The sequence below is a fragment of the Eleginops maclovinus genome, chromosome 2, assembly GCF_036324505.1.
Source record: "Eleginops maclovinus isolate JMC-PN-2008 ecotype Puerto Natales chromosome 2, JC_Emac_rtc_rv5, whole genome shotgun sequence".
Classification (NCBI taxonomy): domain Eukaryota; kingdom Metazoa; phylum Chordata; class Actinopteri; order Perciformes; family Eleginopidae; genus Eleginops; species Eleginops maclovinus.
The window spans coordinates 7,491,848-7,513,879 of NC_086350.1; the positions used below are offsets into that span (position 1 = coordinate 7,491,848).

Below are 22,032 nucleotides of genomic sequence, written 5' to 3' on the forward strand. Positions count from 1 at the left end.
AATGAGTTTCTTTGTAACATAAAACAATGAAGAGATGTTTTATATCAAAATATTTAACCATCAGGGCCTCTTCAATCATTTTTTGAATATCTTTTTTTTTTACCTTTCCTCTCTCGCACAACTGGTTTCATCACAATTATTATGGGAAGCACTGTCTTAAAAGGAGAATTCAAACTGCTGGTGAGCTTGGTCAACTTTTATCTCCCTTTAACTTTATGATACCATAGCTCTCATTTCACAGCTGGAAAAAGCTTTCATACTTCAATACGTGGAGCTCATTGAGAGAATAAAAGGGTAAATATACCCAGAGGTCGTTACTTTATTTGTAATGAGACTGAAAAAGAAAGTATATTTCATGTGGAAAGGTTACATAATCCACGGAAATGAATGGTTGGTATCGGCAATAACGATAGTATATCTCCGTCACGCATACTGCACAAAAATAACCCATGCAAACGTGTTTGAAACACGAAAACCCTGAACATGTTTTTTCTTGCATAACCGATGTCCGACACTAGGAAGGATCATCTTTCTGGAACTCATTTCCTCGAAAAAGTTGACTGTAGGTCAAAAACAATTCCTCTTGCTGTAGAATATTACTGGAATATGATCTAGACTCAGTGTGTACTTTCTTGTAAAGACCGTTTATTGGCCTAAAGGGCCAGGGTATATTTATTCATCTAAATAGTCAAAATCAGTGTAAAAAAAAAAAAAAAGGTACAAAAAGTGAATAAGACATTTCCTAACTACCCATAAAAACTGAATCTAGTATTTGTCTTTTTTTGTTAGTTGCTACAAATAGACAGTCCCAAGTAGCTTTGCATAACAAGCAGTTGAAGCACTCTCAGGGGAATCACTGCTTGTACTTTTGCGCTGTATCACCAGGAGCTCAGCGCTGCACATAAATTTGACTTATGGACACAGGTGGTTCTTTGGTTTATATAATCAGTCACCTGAATAAATATTCCAGATCAAATATTGTAAATTAAACCCAGAGGCAGAAATGTGTTTTGGCCTGGTGGCTTGATGTTGCTTGGGAGACATTTACGTCACAGAAGATCTAACGTCTGATAATTAGCACCAACGGTGTATTGTACAGGAAATGAATACAGTCAATCTGAAAAGGGGGAATAACACAGAAGGGTTGCCATAGAGCTTGTTGTGGAGAGTTTAGTTAATACAGCAATATAATGGGATTGTGGAGCGCAGCTATCATACGACATGGGTGGTCTTATACTGTTTTTGACTTGGTAATGGTTTGTAAGCTTAACACAAGAGAAGAACTGTAATCAAAGTTTCATCTGCTGCTGGCTTGCTGTGTTTCTACCTGCTGGGAGCTGTCATGTTGATGGAAACCGTTCTTACTCCATCATCCATTTGGATCACAAAGGCAGACTTGGAAATAATAGAAGTCTTTGTCTGAGTATCTCTCTAGATCTTACCAGAGTATTAACTCTGATTGACTTCTTCCTATGAAGCTTCAGTAATACCTTGTAGTAATGGAAAAACAGTGTCACATTGATTAGGAGAATCTACTGTAGGAGGACTTTAATTTGATATTTCTGTAGTGGATAATATCAGCATCCCTCTGGAAATAAACCTCCACCAGGTTCACTGCTCCAGCCTCATTTCAGCTTGAATAAGCAATCCAAGGTGATGGGAGAATAAAACTGATCCTTTTCCTCAAGTTTTAACCCCAAATGGAAAGAGTGAAAGGGATAATTATAACACGTCAGAACACCCCAGGGATAAGTATCATCCAGCAGCTGATAGGATAGGAGTCTATTCCTGACAGAATCAGAAATGAACAGGAAGAAAACAGTTGTTTTTTTTTTGGCTTGGCGGTAAATATATGCATGCAGTGAAGGAGAGACGGCTAATGAGACATCTACTGGAGTCTAATAAGTTGAATTCATTATACAATCCAGGTCTCAAAGTCAGCTGGGGGATGAAACTTTTTAGAGACCTATTTAATATAATGCAGATCTGCAGAAGTCTTGTTTCTGATGCAGCATGATGATCACTGGATGCTGTAAGGGAGACTGTAAGGTTGTTGACGTTGGATCACAGGAAAAGGCAGTGTCTTTTGATAGCACTGAAATACTAAGTTGATTAATCACTGGGCTGTTAGGCATTTTAACCAAGCTAAATTAGCAATACTCACTTTAAATGAAGGGTTCACATGTAAAAAGGGATGGGGAGCACTGTCGCAGAGGTTTTCATGTACATTTTTCCAACCTTGACTTACTAGGGTGCACCATATTACTGGGCTTTGGGTACCGGCTAACACCGTGTACCCTTCTGATGTACCACTGTTTGATTAAGCCGTGTAGCTCACTGTTTTGAAGAGATGGAATCATTCTTTTATGTGTAAGACAACATCAGCTTTGACTTTAACATAGTAGGTATGCAGTTGGTATGTATTTCCTGAATTGTTGGTTAAACTTAGTTAAAGACATCTCAAAAAGTAATTCATACATCGAATCTGTTTCAGTGCTTATACTATCAGTCAAAAGTTTATTCTGGCTCTGAAAACTTCACTAACCAATCCCTCCACAAGGTTCATTTAGTAACGAACCAGGGTTTTGCTTTTCTATCGCTTTAGCTTTCGACTGCTTGGCAGACAAAATATACCATTTGAAGATGTCACTGAAGGGATTTGTTAACATTTGACAGACTATTGATAATAACGATCCATAGATTCTTTAAAAAAGTAGTCTATGAATTACAGATTTTTGAAAATATTCTTCAGTAGAAACCCTACTGTGCAGCAGCATATCTTTCAGTGTACAAGAATTGCTTTGATCAAAAAGATTCAGTTAAGTTTGACTAGCTGTGGCAGTAATGTCACTTTCAAGGCCTTAGGAAGTACTTCAGGAATTGTTCCTTAGCAGCAGCTCCAAACAATCGCAGCTCCGTCAAGGTTTGAGCAGCCTGCAGGAAACACAGAGACCTCATCTGTCAACGCATCGCCACTATAGACCTCAAATTCAGTTTTCTTTGTAACTGGGGCTGTGACTCATGCAGAATAACTGGACGTGTTTTGGCTCCGGGGTTCGGGAGACATATCCTGTATTAGTTGTCTGTGATGCAGACAGACAGACCAGTATCTCCCAGACACAAGCCAGCATTGTTTGTTTGCATTTGCTTTTACACCCCACTCTGGGCTCAGTTGGTTTCTCTTGGAAACGCTCCCCGTCATCATCTGCCTGACCCCTGGGTTTAAAATAGCTTCCACCCACAGACAAATAGCCTTGTGGGAATTTCAAAAATGAAGAAAGAGAAAACTATGACATGGGACATTAATGCATGACAGAACTGCAGATAAAACAAAGCAGTGTTTTGAATCTTACTTGTCTCCCCTTTGGCGTGCATTAATATTCTAGGTTTCCACAGACCACCCTGGTTGTGGAGCTACACTGAACTGAGAGTTGGCTCTTGCAAAAATATATCGTGCTGGTCCAACAGCTATCTCACGGTATTCAGTACTAATAAACCAAAACAATAAACAGGCCTGTAACAGTAAAACCACTAATGTGAGATATATCTTGTTTGATTTGTTTTAAGTTACACCCTGTTCCCATAAAAGTATGATCTCTTTGTGATTGGATATGTATATATATAAAAAGGGTCTTTGGCCTTAAATGTGGCAAGAAAGTTTTAAACAATTATGGAATAGAAATTGAAACTGTTATAACAAGAATACCATTTTTAAACATAAAGAGGAATGGCTGCAGGCAACAAAGGACAAATGGAGAAAGTGACATTAACCTGTATATTGTAGACTTCAATATATGAAATACTGTAGCTACAAATTCACAAAGATACAGTTTTTATTTTGTCTCACGTTGCCAATGTCAACGCACTATAAATACCAGGAAAAATAATAATCCAAAGTGACTTTTTTGAGTGTGTCTGATCCAATAGTTTCCTGGACACAGCGTATGGTGTGGGTTTACCCTCAGATAACCCTCCTGAACAATAGTCTGTTTTAAGAGGTTTAACACCCCAGACCATAGCCCAGAAATAGCCCTGACAGATCCCCTTTGGAGACGTGGAGAGCTCTCGGACACCTTGAGGTCACAGAGGTCATGAGGGCAGCGGTCGCACTGTACTGCCAAGAATACCTCCGATGAGAACCCATAATAATCCACACTGTTCCTCATCCAAACTCTAATGGTGTTTTGGCAGCGGGTTTATATTGCCTGTTAGAAAAACCTTAAAATGCAAGGTTTGAGGGCCGTTCCAGGAATCATTACTGGAAGTGTTGGTCGACTGGCCCTCGTAGTGGGATTGCACCTCATTAATTAGGCTGTCCTGATATTGACCCACGGAGAGTGAGCTCAACTCAGGTTTGCAGGAGTTTGGCGGATCTCCTGTGAATAATAACTTCCTATAATGTCCTCAAATGCTCCCTGAATGCCAGTGAGTTCAACCATGAGCTCTAATATGATACATTTCTGCTAAATCTCTGAAGTCTCCTCTAAAAGCAATGATTTCTGTGACTTGAAATGTTCTTATTAGCAGTTACCTGCTGTTATTTACTGATAACACGTGGACGTGATTATTGCATATATTTAAATTATTAGTCATTATTGGAGAAAGGGATTATTTCGAGACAAGGCGTATAAAAATATGATAGTCATTTGAGCCCATAATGACTCATGGATTATAGTAATACATTATCTCTGTCGGCATGGTGAGCACATACGTTCAGCGCTAAAATGTAGACCAATGTTCACACACACATAACAGTTGAGTTTACACCCCATGTAATGAGGATTTTATGATTTGTGCAATTACAATATGTAAAGCAGGAGGCTCAGTGATGGCTGACTTAAGAGACACAAGCCCTATCTCCCACAGGCACACACACACACACACACACACACACACACACACACACACACACACACACACACACACACACACACACACACAGACACACACACACACACACACACACACACACACACACAGCTTTTATCCACATTAATGCATTTCCTGCTTCACACCAACTCCAGCGTCAATGTGTCTTCGGTTTTAACAATGAGGTCTTCCACCGCTGGGAAGAAAAAGATGAAATAATGTACTGTTTTGAGCGAGGGCGAAAACCCCCGAGATTTTCCCATGATGGCTGCTGGCTCTTTACTGTACTACAATAGTCTTTCAGAGGAGGAGGTATTGCTTTTTTGAGACAAGGATATTAAATAACCATATGTTTTCTGTGCATTTTAAAGCTGTTAATGGTTGTGGTGTCTCATTTCCATCTATTAGTCAAACTATTCAGAACATAATGTGAATGTGCCCCAGAAATGTTTGGAGCTTTTAAATGTGTCTCTTCAGCTAATGGGATTGACTCAAGTATTTTGTAATAACATCACAAATGACACAATGTAAAATGGTGTTTGTAGTGATACATTAACTGGTATTTCCCACCTGAATCTGAAGCTCTCCTAAGCTTTAAAAGAGCCTCATAAGAGCTTCACACTTCAGTTTTTCTGTTCAGCCCACAGGTATTATTAACTTAACTTTCCCCCTCTATATCATTGTGTACCCACTGCACCATGAGGTTGTTTTCAGTGATAAACCACTATAAGCTCACTGTACAATACCTGCTCGGCTCCAGACAGCAGACAATAGTTAGCTATTATTGAAGAAAAATAGTGGAGCATTTAGTTGCTATAGAGCCAGATGTTTCACCCATGAAAAGCCTATGCTAGAAAATATATTTCTATATATATATATATAAATATATTTTCTTTTTATGTGGTGATAAAAGCTTTTCTCCTCATGTTGCACGGCTGAGCCAAAGTGACAGAGGCTCTGCTGCACCTCCAGCTCTGTAATCAACATCCATTGTCTGACACTGACCGACGTTTAGCCCTTCGTCCACTCCCCACGCATCTCTGCTGTCACTCGTATCTGCTCCCTCCCTGCAACACCTCGGAGGGGGAGGCCACGCAGACACACAGCTTTATATGGACCTTGTTGAGAGCAGAGCACTTCAGTTAGTGTGGATTGGGAGGCATGAACCTTATTGTATTGGTGTTGAACTGGCTGTTCTGTACTATATGCCTGTTGTAGGTGCATGTACAGTACAGTACAGTACAGTACAGTATTGTAATGTAACCTTCTTTAAAGTTATAACATAGATTACATAAAAAGATAAGAATGACTTCCCTAACTGGGACATTTTTGTGTTGCGGCAGCATAATACATTACAAGGCAAAGAAAATGATTAGAAATAAACAATGCTAAAGTGCAGACAAAATAAGAACTATAAATAAAAATAAACTGGCATTATCTAAATTTGTCTTTGTGTTTGCTGGCAAAGTAGCTGAAAGTGTGACAAAAACAACTTGTCGCTTGTCTGCCAAAAGGTATTTGTTTGCAGCTCTCAAACGAAGTACAGAAACCTGTTTTACACGGCTCCACAGTGGTGTAGCATACCAGCATTGTACTTTTTGGTGTACTTCTGCTTTACTTGAATATCTAGATGTTCTCCTATTTTATACTTCTACTCCACCACAGAACGTTTTACCCGAAAAATGATAAGATTCTACCTTCAAAACATCAGTTATGGCATAATGTTTATTGCAATAGATAATACTACCCAATAGTATAGCTGATTTAACGGTTTCACGTCAAAATGCTATAATACTAAAAAGCTGCTTACATTTAAATGCATCAGTATTAATAATTCAGCAATATCAAATATATTTAAGACCTGAAGGGTATGTTTAGTTTTCACACGTTTGGTACATCTTGAAAATGGGTCTCCAGCTCTTTTAGTTATCTAGTTAAATAAAGTATTATCTTTAAGTATTTTACCATTCTGGTCTTACGAATGCAAGTAAATGGTTGACTCTGAAATGTGTAAGATGAACTGACAACCATCAGAATATAAAGTAGTGTGTCAACAACTCTAACATACATGTTCCTTCTGAGACAACAAACAAAGCAAGAACGATGTCGTTCCATCATCATCACAGGTCACATGTAACACTGATCACCGAAAGGTCAAACACAAGTCGAAGAGGAGGCCATGTGGAAAAGCTGATTTGGTCGAAGGTCAGAGAAATAATGATGATTGATTTAGAGCGGGGTCATGCATGCAAACATGTACATGCCCATATGTCAATAGTATGGTTATTCTGTTAAAATCCCCCAAGAGAAAAGACCCCTGACTTCCTCCCTCAATTAAGGTTTTAATTTAATTGTTGAAAGACCAATATAAACAGATGGAGCTTATTGTGTATGCATGGGGATAAACAATAATACTGCAACATAAATAAGAATTTGCATATCAAATCTGGCAGTATTACATTTCCCTCCTGATTCATGTGTGATTGAACAGTTTCTTTTCGGTCAATATTACAAACGTCTCAAGGGAGTTTGAATCAATGTCATTTTTTCTTTTTTTGTGTGTTGGACACACACACACACACACACACACACACACACACACACACACACACACACACACACCCCGGGTCTCTGAATTTCTACAGCTTGTAGTTTTGATTACATTCAGCCTCTCATTTCAGAAATGCTTTCCTGATGCCAGTAAGAAAACATCCCCTTCCCCCCAAAATAACACAGTAACACACTTCAAAGCATTGTACATACACACATCGAAGAGGAAAATACTGCATCTCGACATATTGACATTTTGTGCAAACATTAAATGGGAGTTTTATCATCTGCAAACAAGCAGAGACAGATCTGACTTCCGTGTTGTAGGTGTTGCAGTTAGCCCGGAGGTCGGGATATATCCACGCACGAGGAGGGGTGCTACAGATCTTAACGTTGACAATATAATAGCAGAAAATGCTAGTTGGCGTTCTGCCTCTGCATCTAATGGTTACAGCATTGAAGAGTACACAGGGGCCACATGGAGGGAAAAGCCTAGGCACTGTGTGTTGATGTGCGTCGCTAAATTATCATCTGTTAGGTGGAATCTGATGCGGAGGAGAAGCCGGCATCAAAAGCAACGTTTCATCAAGGAACCTGCTGCTGTCAGCCTCTCTCTCACACATACCTATACACACAGCGCTATGCATACTGTACACACACTTCTGCTCTTTTGAACTCCTTCTTTTCCACCAGGCGCACAAACAGAGATCAACACAAATAATTGCATGAATATAAAAAGACATACTGTACACACACACACACACACACACACACAAGCCCAGGGCTGGGAAACTCGCTGTGAACCCCGGGGAGAGAGATGTCACGATGACAGACCAGATGAACCAAATTAATGCCAAGTTTTCTGCACTGCAGATCAGAAAACAAGACACTTCTGTGCACGCTCAGTGACGACATGCTGCTGTTTGTAGTGAGTGAAGTATATTATTATTTGGCTGCCATTGCCGTTTTCAAAGTTATAAATCAGATATACACTTGGCTGGAAACAGTTCAAAATGATTTTTAGTGAGGGGGGATAAGAGTGTTATCTAGCGCACTCAAAAAGGCAAATTGAAGCCTTTGTTCGTTCAGATGTGAAAACCAATATATTTCCCTGGTTTACTTTTAGCCTTTAAGCTGATATTTAAATTGCAGTTGTATTTGAAATCATTACCAAAAGATGAGACTCAGAAGAGCGGGAAAGCCAACACAGAATATATTTCAAGGCTTTCACAATGGCAGTTTTTTCTGGGTCTTGCACAAACAGATTTTCAAACAAACCAAGACACTGTATTCGAGTTCAGGCAGACTAAGCTTAGTTAGATTTGAATTATAAAACACACTCAGAAAAATGATCGTGTTCATATCATGGTAACTTCATTAGTCACCTTCTGACATTGTTAGAAGAGAATCAGGCAAAGACAAATGAAGATCAATGGGTAACATTCAGCCTCAACCGAAGGTCTTGATGATTACTTGCAAAATGTCCATCAATTAATCGGCAGCAATTTTGGTAATTGGTAATTAATTGATTAGCATTTGCTCCGGCTTTTAAAATGTATGGATTTTTGTTGTTGTTTTATATGATGGTGATATAACTGAGTATTTGTATGTTAAGGACTGTTGGCCCGAAAAATACAGCCTATTTGAAGACCTCATCTTGAGCCTAGAAAATTGTACCAAACCAGAAATAACCACCACAAGCAACGATGATGGTCAACTTATGTTATAATATGGTAGTAGAAAAGCAGTGCTATTAAAATTATTTTGACCTTTGCTCGTTGCTGTGCTCCCGTTAGGGCTTCAGCTGGTTTACCCACAAACGGGCCAATGTGGTTTGCAGCTCTAAACTGCTATACAAAAAAACCCATCTTTACACAAAAGACCCGCAGCTCAAGACAGAGCAGGGAAAGTGCAGTGAAAGTGCTAAAAGGGTTAAAGTCAAGTGGACAATGAAACTGAGAGTGAAAACCTGAGTTGTTTAGTTATTGGTTCAGTTTAGCCCTTCTGCCTCTTGTGGCCATTAAGAGGTGTAGCAGAGGTATCAGTCTCCGGTGTTTTTAATTTAGAATATATGCTTCTATTTCATATTTCAGTGGGTGGAAGTCACTAAGGAAGTGTTTCTATAAGAGTTATTGGAAGTTAAACATAATACATTAGACAGAATAGAGTGTTATGTAGCCGAACATAAGTGATAAGGAGCTGGTAAACACGTTCATGTCGCTCTTACACCTTTGGTAAGATAGTTTATACGGATATTACTCTTCTACACTGGAGGAATTTGAGAATATGAGATACTGGGGGAATGTTCGATTTCCTGCCAAAAAATGGTCTTCTGTTTGTATGTGATAAACTGGGGACACACTTCAATCTCACCATGACCAAAAAATAGACTCTGCAATACAGTTTCAGTTTGTCCCCGCTCCTAAATAACCTCGCTTTCTGCACTCTGATACGTCTGGATATAAGGCAGGGTTGTGTGCAGTGACGCAAAACAGCGTTCTCCAAAGCTGAGAGTAGGGTTATTTTTTTTTTGCCTTATCTGAACCGTGATAAGAACCGGTTATAGCGTTATCGCTATCCGTGAGATAGCGATAACGCAGTTGTAATAATTTCAGCTTCTTGCCTCTGACTTTTTATTTGTGATGTTTAGGCACCAAAAACTCTTCCTCTGCCAAAAGATTGTCTGCATCTGGTGCCGCCAGCGACTCTGCACTTCCACCAGCTTGATCATCTGTTCTGAATTTGAAATGCTCCTCACTCCAAATGTTCACCTTCAGGGCTTCTGCCAAGCCACCGGTCACGACGCCTCTCCCTGCTACGCCTCCCCTGGTGCGAGAGTGTGTGTGTGTGTGTATGTGTAACTCTGCCTGCGTACACTGTGTATGCGAATTAATGTGCACTAGATATTAAGACCCTCTCAATGTCAATGGCTCAAAAGTCAGAGAGGTGTGTGTGTGTGTGTGTGTGTGTGTGTGTGTGTGTGTGTGTGTGTGTGTGTGTGTGTGTGTGTGTGTGTGTGTGTGTGTGTGTGTGTGTGTGTGTGTGTGTGTGTGTGTGTGTGTGTGTGTGTGTGTGTGTGTGTGTGTGTGTGTGTGTGTGTGTGTGTCAAGGTGACACAAGGAAAAGAACCTTTTTATTAAGTGATTAAATACTGTTTGTAGACCTATCACCAATTTTTTTCTTTGTATGCCTTTCAAACGATACTATTTTGATAAAATGTGGATTATTTGTCTAGCCCTATTACCCATTGCTGTCGACTTGTGGACGGACCCAACTGTCCCGACCTGTCTCGTCTTTGGTCCCTGCTATGGAGGTATAACACACAAGGTCCAGACTAAACAGAAAGCGGGGTAGGTCATTGCACTTGTCCGCTGCTTAATGATCCCTTTTTAAAAGCTTCACTTTAGGGGTTTTTGTATAAACACATCCTGCTGACTGTGGACCAACACTTTGCTGTCACTGAAATGAATGGACAGCATGGCTTAGGCTGGTGTAATATCTGTCCTTTTGTGTCAAAACACACACAGTTCAGAATAATTGCCTTACATGCCTCCACCTGTGTATATACTGAGAGCACAATACTTTGCTTTGATACATTTTTTATCAGCCCGCCCTCCACCCCACCTGCTGGAAGGCTTTGTTACAAATGTTGAGCTTAAAGGTCTTCAAGGAATTTTTTTACGATCACCTACTGTAAATAAATACAGCTTGACAAAGTCCTCGGGGAGCTCATTCATCGCACGCACAACTGCTCATCCTTTCAGTGAAGAAATACACAATGCTTCACCCAGGCATCACAACAAGGAACCACAACATGAGCCATAATGTGATTATTTATTTTTTGTTGCTATTCTCCTTTTGTCTGACTATTCAAAGCATGCCTGATTTCTTCCTCTTGTGTTAATTAAACATGTGGGCTTACCTTAGAGGCTCACTTCTTCCAATACACACCCAAGAGACGTATTGTCCATGCGCATGCACGCACGCACACACACCCACAAACACCCACTAACACACTTTCTTTGTTCACACACTTGTTCCACACAATGTTCCTTGTCATGCAATATAATCAAAGCTCAAACCTGCGGCCCCTGGGCCAGTGTTCGCACATACACATGAGCGAGAGCGGGCTTTTTCACAGGAGGAGCGGACTCTTGTGTGAATAAACAAAGGGAATCTCCTTCCTCCTCTGCTCCTCGCTCCCTCTTAATCCTATCATGTGCCACCATGCGTCTCCCGCACGCCTGTTTCCAAGTTACCGGCTGCCAGTCCCGCTTAATTACCTCCCGTATAAAGTGACGAGCTGTCCTCACCTTTTCCTTCCTCTCGCTTGTTGTTACCTCACTTAAAAGCGAGACTCCACCTGAGAGCTGTACTGTATGCCTTCGGGGAATTTATACAGTCGTGTTGACCGAGAGTGAAACTTCCCTAATTGACCTGGGGACTTAAAATAAAATCTAACAAAGGGACTTTTAATTATAAGAACTGCTCTGTGAGGACATTTAATTCAGCCTTAATAGACACTAAGGGATGAAAGGCACATAAAAAGCTTTGAAAAGCAAATGTCTTGTTAGAGATAACGTACAGAACAGAGGATAGAACAATACCAGCAGCCAGTGTTTGCTTTAATGATAAGCAGCTTTTCCTCACTCACCTTTGCTCGAGCCTGGAGGATAGGGACGGGTCTCTTCGGCTAAATGTACCACCCTGTTGCTCCTTGTTTCCCCTCTTCCTTTGTTGCGCCCTTCCTCACAAATAGATCCTCCTCATCCTCTGTAACTGGGGCTGGAATTAACAGCTCATGAGGGGGAAGCCAGGCGGAAGAGAAAAGAAAACACACCAGGGAAGAAAAGAAACACTTCTCTCCTCGCCCCTAAGTCCTCCTTTGGCAGTGTATCCCCATCCGTCAGAACGCAGCAACTGAGAGTGTGAGAGGGAGAGAGAGACAGATGAAACGATACTGAGTAAGTGGGCGAGTGAGAGAGGGAGGGAGGAACAGAGCGCTTGTGTGTGTGTGTGTGTGTGTGTATGTGTGCGCTGATGGGAGATCCTCTGTACATGAGCTCCTGTTTATTTGCCTGTCTGTCTCCTATGCATGCATTCCTCCCCGACAGACACCACAAGGTCAGCTGATTTTACTGTAACAATACTTTATTTCCTCTGGAGGGAAAATACTTCCTGTTAGTTCTCTGCTCAACTTCCCTCACTCTGCATTTTAATGCCTTTTAAAAACCTCAATCTCTCTCCCTCCGTTGCATACACAATCTCACTCTGTGTCTTGATCTTCATTTGTTAGAATCCTTCTGAGAGTTCATCTAATATCCTCTCTCCCCAAACCCCCTGTCCAGAGGTTGTTCGACTGACGATGAATCAGCTGCAATTTCATTTCAGATACACACTGTACAAACATACAAACAAACAGAGGCAACATAGTGTCAGGAGCATAAACAAACTGATACGCTGAGGAGAAAACTGCACGACTCGTCACGTACGAAAGAAAATTACATTCATGGTACACAACCATCATCTGTTACTGCCCTGTGTTTGGCCAGAGGAAGCAATATGAAACAGAAATAAACAGAATACCATTAATATGAGTACGATCAATGCAACGGCAGTTTTAGTATCAACTGATTGAACCCAATTTTGAAAGATTGGACTATTAAATTAATCAATTTCAGAAAACCAATTAATTCAAGTAATTGAGCAAAAAATAAAGACCACATTTTTGCAACTTTGAGTTTCTAAATGCAACAATTTGCAACGCTAGAAAGTAAAAAGTCAGGATTTCAGATTTTATTTTAATTCTATTCAAAGGCTTCCCTTTGGTCTACGGAAAGCTGTGACTACAGTTCACAGACTAATTAATATGGGAGGAGGGGAAACTGATTAATTTTATAAAGAAATTCATCATTAAGTGCAGCTCTTTTGCACTTGCTTATAAAAACAGGAGTTGACAGAACAGGTGCTGGTAAATTGTGCCAACAAAGAGCTGGTTGACTTGCTCCAGGTCACTATGGAATTGTGGCACTTCATGGCTGCCTCCCAGCTATGTTCATCAACACTTTCTGTGCTTAACTTAGATCAGAATTAAATTAAAACGGTCTTAGTTATATTCAAAACTTCAATTCAATTTTTCTCAAAGCCTGCAGGTATTACGTCACTGAACGGAACACTACTGGGAACTGGTTTTGTAACATTTACAGGCGTAAAGAAGAACCATTATTACCCTGCTGCTGGGTCTAGCTCATCCTGTGTGTATAGTACATGCTGTAACGGTGATTCCCCGTCTTTCCTCTGTGTGCTGCCCATTCCTGATGTAACATGGCAGCCTGAGAGCCTAAGTGTCTCCCCTGAGTCCACTACATATTGGGTCAATATGCACACGAAGCGGTGGATCAATTGGGTCACACGCATCACTGAAAGGTGATTCAGGGGCCAACCTGACAGCTTCCCTAATTCAGTTGATAAATTGTCAGGATGTCATGAATCATGGCCACACCATGACAGTTCACACCAAAGAGTCGGGAAAACCCAAGGGTATGAACATATGGCCATGTCATCTTCATGCTGCACGCTGACCAGGCCGCAAGAGGTGCTCCCGTGGTGCATCATGGGTATTGTGTGGTCTCGGCTGGCGGGTGTTGCTTTGGGACATGTGGCAACATGCAGCAGGAGGGGGCAGCTCTGATTAGGGACAGTTTCTGTCAAAGGGAGCTGGTGACTGTGACGCCTGAGGCGAGATCGGGCCGTATGATGATCATCCAGTAGGAAGTATGCACAGCAAAGATGTTGACTGAGTGTTTGGAGGAAGTAACTAACGCACAGAGTCATTTCTGATGCAGCACAATCATCCACTGGCCATCTTTTGTTCTCTTTGTTACCAACATTCAGTGCAAAAACAAAGACTTTAAAAGCTGGCTGAAATCAGAACTCATATTGTACTGAATGTGACCTGAACACATGAACATGAAACCATCACAAAAACCATAAGGGATGATTTTATTTGTCACAGAGAAGAGCTGTGATGAAACTCTTGCCAGGATTGCTGTTTTTATATGGAACGCTCACCCACAGCGCCGGATAGTAAATATTACACATTTCTCTTACAACTCATATGAAATATTGAGTGGCTTGAAATGTACTCAGGAAATGAGGTCATGTTAAATGAATGCAAAGCAGGGAATGTGTGCGGACGGTTTGCTGGCGGCACTTAGTCACATGAAAATACCTCTGATGACTGTAGATCAGAAACAGAGTACACTGACTGTCTTCCATACTGTAAATAGATCAGTCGTTTTTCCTTTTCATCTCCAGGTGTGTGCCCTCTGTGTCAGCGGCCGCACCGCAGGGGTGTATTCATGACTTGAGAGGAGTTGGTCTTCCACATAACTGGGCTTATTAATGATACAAGCGGCTTTGTATTGTACCCTTACCTCGTCACAGATGAAAAATAATCTTGCCTTTTGTGTTTCTGTTCAAAGTTTTTGCCGCCCCTCAGAGATTCAGATGATAGGAGTTATTCTGTCTAGCGTGGCCTTTTTTGCTTTAAGCCAAACGCCGGGAGATTTCTTTGAATGTTTTATTAGGAGGATCCATAAATGTAGAAGATCAGCTTACACAGTCCACCATTAAAGCAGCAGGGTATTTGATACAGATGTGACTTTAATCTACACAAAAGAGATTTGGGCTCAGCTTTGTATTATATGGTCCAAGTGCAGGGAAATGACTTTTTGAAAAGGCTTTTCCATATGCTCTTTGTCACTTTTTCCTCTTTGCCCCAGCCTCCCCTCTACAGAACAATTTAATTATATAATTTTTAATATAGGTTGCAAAATGTAGCCCAGCTATGAATTAGTGTCCTGCTGCTGATGACTGTAGTCCCGTGATAATAAAGTGAGTGAATGTTGCTGTCAAGCTTTTCTCAGGGGTTCCTGCTTAAGCGCACTAGATGGAGGTCAGAGGAAGCATTGGGAATTAGGCAAATGCATACATGTCATTTCATGTCCCCCCGTCTTGAGATGGATTCTACTAATAGAAACGTGCACCTTACTGCTTCTTAATGACTCAACCATTCACAAGATGCACCTTTTTGGACATTTGGGTGCTGTTGTGCTTTTGCTTTGATTAAATTCAATAGGTAAGAAGAGAAAACCAGCCATTAAATTACCCAAATGAGCACGTACTCTTCCTTATGAGTTACAGTTCAGTGTTGTTCATAAATAATAAGCTTGAAAAGTGGCTCCACTACGGGGAGGGTGGTAAGGACACCCCACCTCCACCTCTTCATGTGAATGTGACATGCTGGTGCTGACACAACTTTTACGAAAAGGAAAAAAAGGCAACACAGCATCAGCTCTCTGTTGGAAAATCCCACGATGAGTGGCTCTGCATGCTTTTCCTCCTTTCAGGGAAGTGTGTCCTCTTAATTGCCTCGAAGGCAGTGTTGCTCGTTGCAAAGCTTTAACCCCCATCTTGAAAGCAACGGGGTGTCACTTAACATCAGCAATTACAAGACTAAAGTCATACACTGCTCAGACGTCTGAAAAATAGCATGATAATCAAATTTCTTCCTCCTCCAAAAAACAAACAAACCCAGTGAACACACTAATGTGCTACTTAACAGGCATTTGTTTGTATGGCCTTGTTTGAATGCTTGTTGTTCTAAACTGATACGCTGCATTTCTCCCCAGATTCAACGTCTGGAGGGAATTACAAAGGGAGATTATACGCATTCTTACACACAGAGAAATTAGCCTTTATTGTTGCAGAAAATGACTTTAAACAGCATTTTAAAATTATTGTTTGGGGGATGGATTTTATTATATTCAAAGCCTAAAGTTTTCTTACTTTGAACTTTTTTGACTGCAGCAGAAGTCTCTGACAACCTTTGAGTCATACCTGGCACTGTTTTCTGTGAATCAGTGGTAGGGCTAATTCATGTCATCTCCGACTGGATTGGCAGTGACAAATGAGTCCTGGCATCACACTGAAAGGGCTTTGCTCTCAAGAGTCACTCCGTCCAAACTTCAAACTTGTGCAGCCTTCATCACGTTGCCACGACTGAGGTCAGCTTCGAGGTTACTGCTTCTGTTCTGACAGCATTTCACCATCATCATGTAGTTACTAATATCTGTAGCGTCAAAACACAACAAAAAGTTACTACTTTACTTCTTCAATGCAACATCGTTTCTTTTTACTTGTCATTTAGAAAACAATTGTTATTCAAATGGCTGAATGACTGAAGTAAGGTCATACACCTATTGGTTAATCTAGAAATAGAAATAAAGGGAGCTGTTTTAATTTCTGGTAAATCTATAGTCATCTCTAATGTAAAAATCCAAAAACACTCACTGGTTTCAGACTCTCTGTTTCTTTTCTCAGCGTTTATGTTATTGTACATTTAATATCTATGCATTAGGGATTGGTGGTTGAACAAAACAAGTAATTTCAAAAATGTAACTTTTGGTTTAGGGAAATTGCTATTTTCCTGTCGGATATTTCAAATGACTCATTGATACTTGAACTTACTCAATAATGGAAGTTCAGTCAGCCACTCACGTGTTTCATTAATATGTTAATTAGAAGCAGGATATAGTTTGAGTTTGGCGTCTAGGCTCGGGCCTCATCGCTCCACATATTAACATAGAACATTGAGTGATGATTAGATATCTATCCCCCCGAGCCCACAGGTGGAAGCTGGGGAGGAAACTGGGGTGGTGGTGGGGCAGGCGAGCATCGCCAACGTGAACGCAGCAGCAGCGAGGTGAACACATTAGCAGCGTGGAAACAGCAGTCGGGGCAGAGGTAGGCAGATCCAACAGCTTAAATAGAGCGCCAGATTAGGAGACTGTTTGGTTGGTTGCAAGAGTGACGAGGGGCGTTATGTGCGAATGCATCATTGGTGCTCGAGTTGACTGCCTGAACTAGCTCGCAGGCTTCGCCCCATTTATTGTTAGTTTCAGCCTAAAGTTGTATTTAATTAAAAGCTTGATAGACAAATTTGGTCTTTGAAATGACAGAAATATGAACTTTTTGATTCTTTACATTAGTTATCATAATTAACCTTTATGTATGTTAAACTTAAAATATTAGGGAAAAGTTTAGTCTGCCAGAGTTTTAGGGGTGACACACATAAGAAAAATGGTCTTGTGTTTGGGGGGGGGGAGACACTAGGGGGATTTAATCAGAAGAGACATGCATATCAATTTTAATGGACAAATTGCTACATAACCCAAATGACCACTTTTGTAGCCACATACTACTCATTTATAAATTGTGTGCCAGCAGTCGGTGTCCACTTTTTATAATGGTAGATAAATCGGGAACAAGGCTGTTAAAATCATTTGTTCCAACATACCCAAAAGATGTCGAGGCAGAGAGAAATGTCAGACAACACAGAACAACTCCATAAAATATTTACAGGCCGTCAATAGTATATCTGCTCTTTTCATCCTCAGAGAACAGTGTGAAGTCTCGGTGGGGAGAGGAGCTGTCAGCCAAACGATACAGACTAATGACATTTGAGGTCCACGTACATTTTGTATGAGGTTTTGGGGAAAAGCTTTCAAGATGAATTTATGTTGATATCTGCAACACTACTAATGTGGAAACCCCCCAAAGCAAAGTAACACACTTCTCTCATCATGGTCACTGTCACCGACACAGCCGAGAGTGTGTTAATGCTGTCATAAAGTACTGGCATTATTTCTGTGTTGTGTTAATTAAGAAGAACAACAATCCTGCCCTTTTTTTCTGCAAATTGAATAGCTTTCTACCTCCAGAGCAACCGTGTCTTTGGCAACGATTAATGGTTTTGATGTCAGTCTAGGTCAAGATAATTAGTGAGAAAATAATGCAGGAAATATAAGCACTTTGTAGCAGAACCATTGGCTGCAAAGGATTTTTCTTCTTCACAGCATTGATAATAAAATAAATCAGTGCTTTCGGACGGCAGCCTGTACAACTGGCAGTCACTGGCTTCTAAGGTTCCTGGGATCAATGACAAACGCCCCCAGTAGAGAAATGAGAGGAGTGATAAATGGAAATAATTAGCAGAATTAAAGATACAAATCTGGTTTTAGTTCAGAGATGTTATAAGGAATAAATGATATCCACTAACGAGCAGAAGGAAATATGTATTCAAAAAGCAATGCTGCCTTCAGTATTGTAAATGAAAACAAATGTTTTAAAATCTCAAATAACTTAATTTGTGCTCCATCTTTTTTTCATCAAATGATACTTTAAAAAGTTTCTGCTTTCCCTCCCAGCTTTTTGTAGCTCCAGCTTCAGTACCATGCCAACCCTGATAGCTACAACAATGTGCTGCTGTGAATTATAACCAGATAAGGAGCTTTGGATATCTCCCAAGACTTTAGGTTGAAATATAAATCATTCTAGCATTATTGCAAAAAAGTGTTGAACAGCAACAATAAGCTGCAAATCTCCGGCTGAGAGGCTCCTGTTATCTCTGCCCCAGTGAAATCTATCAAACCTGGAAGTCTTACTCTGCCTCTCAGGCGGTGATTCACAGCTCTGTGTCTTGTAATCTTCCTCTAAATGTTATGTCTAAATGTCGCCATAAGAAACATGAAGGTTAAAGTAACCTACGTCTGAATGCCATCACTTTAACAGACAGATGAAGCCAAAAGTGTAACAGTATGTATTTGTTGTCTTTTATAAAGGCACGAACTGACCTCCCGACCTGAACATGTCCGCCTTCTTCCAAGAAACCCAATTAAGGGCTTTTCAACCTTGCAACGTCTGGTATCCAATTTCTGTTTATCTGCTCTTAGCCTTGGTGCTTTTAGAGTTGAGTTGACGTTTAAAGACATCAACACTTTGATGTATATTCCCCACCTTCCTGTAGGTGGCAGTGTGTTAAAAACAGTGATAAGCTTAACATGATATATATTTATTTTAACAACATGTTTGGTTTGAAGACAGTCTGTCAATAAATCTTTGTGATTTGGTAATAGACAAACAACATGCATTCAGTATAAATACATAAACAAAATATGCTCATCCTCTAAAACCAAGAATGGTATGGTTTTACTAGATAGGTGAAAAAGTGCAAAATCTCATGACCATTCATCCAAAAGTTGTTGAGTTTCAGCCCAGACCAGATTGATTAAAAACATTGATTCATTTTGCCGTCAGCAAGACTTGCTAGCGTCAGTAGATAGCAGTGCTAGAGGCTTAATGTTTATTGGTCTGCATTGAAAGAGAGGGTATTTGTGATGTACAGTAGCAGTAAACTTAAACCTGGGTGTATCAGTGCAACAGGTGTATTGTTTATTTGTCAGTGAATAAATGCTACAACTCCTCAAGACTCACGCTAAGCTACTGTGTCGTGGTATCCACAGGCTAATTAAGGTTAGCTCCGAAGTTAGCGCCAAATAAGAATAATTTTCTTTCTGTTTGATTTCTTGAAGAATCCATGAATACAATTAGCGAAACATATTTTAGTTGCTTTTTGTAATCAAATGGGCATAAGATATTGTCCCATATACATAGATTATAGCTCCCTGAAGCAAAATCGTATCGTGGTAGACTTTATTTTACCAGCAAGTATCCTTGGCCAAAGAATGAATATTGATGAAACATGGTGAAACTGAGTAACACTCCTTCAGGCCAACATACTAATCCACAAACATTTAAAAATGCTTACCCTGTACCTAACTATAAAGTTTCTTACTGGAATAAACTTATATGAAAATGATAACCAGGATGAAAACCAGGTAACTGAAATAAATAATACACCATCATCTGCACTTCTGTTTCTGGGAGCAGTAAGGATTTTGCATTGGAGCAGTCATGGTGTTAAAATGTTATTCAGCTCAATGACACAAACGTTAAAGTCCATTGAGGCTTCAAAGGAAGTCCTCTACAGGAAGGGCACAAAACACCGTCCGCACTACAAAGGACTTTTTCTGTAATGTTTATATGTGAGGCTTTTAGAGACATACTTATCCAGAGGAGCTTAAAATGGATCAGTATGTGATAGCTGATGGCAGGAACAGCCAAATGACACACTGTTGCTGTTGGGACGAGATCTTCCAAAGTTCCTCTGTAACTACAACACTGCCACCACACTGCGGTCTTTCCTGGACAGATTTATAGATAACTCGTAAAACAGATTGTCACCAACCTAATCACAATGAGAACCCTCTGTCAGTGTTGGGTTGTACATTTATTTAAAATTGAATATATGTGAAGCTGTGAGCATCACGTATTTTTATAAAAACCATCCACCAATCAAAATGTGCGAAAACTTCGGAAAATGCTTATGAGACTAGTTTTACCACGACCAATCATAACCCTGATCCTCCGAATGCCTAACCTCAACTATATATATAAAATCAAGGTTACCATCCGTAGAAAACCTAGCTTTTTTTCCAAAGCTTGACTATATATAATGAAATAACTAAATATCTAATACACTGACCGGCCAAAAAAAAAAGGTCACAAGCCTGTAGGGGCAGTGCTATGATCTGGGGTTGCTGCAGGTGGTCTGGTCTAGGTTCAGCAACGTTATGTGCCCAAAGAATGAGGTCAGCTGACTACCTGAATATACTGAATGACCAGGTTCTTCCATCAATGGATTTTTTCTTCCCTCTTGGAACATGCCCCTGGCACGGGTCCCTGGCACATGCCCCTGGCACGGGCATGTTCCAAGATGACGATGCCAGGATCCATCGGGCTCAAATTGCGAAAGAGTGGTTCAGGGAGCATGACACATCATTTTCACACATGGATTGCCCACCACAGAGTCCAGACCTGAACCTGATTGAGAATCTTTGGGATGTGCTGGAGAAGACTTTGTGCAGTGGTCCGAATCTCCCGTCATCAATACAAGATCTTGGCGAACAATTAATGCAAGACAGAAATAAATGTTGTGACATTGCAGAAGCTTGTGGAGACGATGCCACAGCGAATGCGTGCCGTAATCAAAGCTAAAGGCCGTCCAACGAATATTAGAGTGTGTGACCTTTTTTTTGGCCAGGCAGTGTATATCACCTAATCAAAACTTCTGTGGGAAGTTTATTCTCTGGAAACTAAAACGTAATAATCATTTTAGAAATAAAGTTTGCACTTATCCTCAAACCTTTCTGTAACCTGTTGATGTGAAGTGCTAGAATCCAGGGCTGAAAAGGGTTAGTCATTATATACAAAATAGATGCTTAAATCAACTAAAAACACTCTGGTGCCGTACGTAGCTGCATTTAGAAAATCAGATAATCAAAGAGGAGTCCTCCGTGGAAAAGATTTTGTCTCTGAAACTTTTGTTGATTAAAGGAGTAGTTGTCAGCACTCTGATAGTCAATCAGCATAAGAACTGTTTGATTTGATTGCACGAGGTCGTTAGACAGCTATTCAGTCAAACTCAAGAGCCCCCTTGTGTGTGTGAGTGGCTTCCTGTGTCTAAGAGTGTGTCTAGTTGCATCAAATCAGGCGACCTGCTATGTAAGTGGGCCCCCATGGAGCACGCTACTTGTGACTGATGAGCTGACCTCTGACCTCAGAGTGCGTGACAGCATTACAAAATCCCCCTACTGTCTTCTCATGCGCTGAACCCTGAAGCTAAATTCTCTGAAACTTGATCCGTTTAAT

The 22,032-nt window shown here is 40.5% G+C and overlaps 1 protein-coding gene across 2 annotated transcripts in view; it reads right to left on the minus strand.

The window, feature by feature from the left end:
- Positions 1-12,318, minus strand: part of shisal1b (shisa like 1b) — a 34,339-nt gene extending 22,021 nt beyond the window's left edge. For both annotated transcript variants that reach the window (XM_063877349.1, XM_063877348.1), the window contains exon 1: positions 12,074-12,318. The gene's annotated coding sequence lies outside the window, so the exon portion shown is untranslated. The remainder of the gene's footprint in view (positions 1-12,073) is intronic.
- Between the last annotated feature and the right edge of the window lie 9,714 nt (positions 12,319-22,032).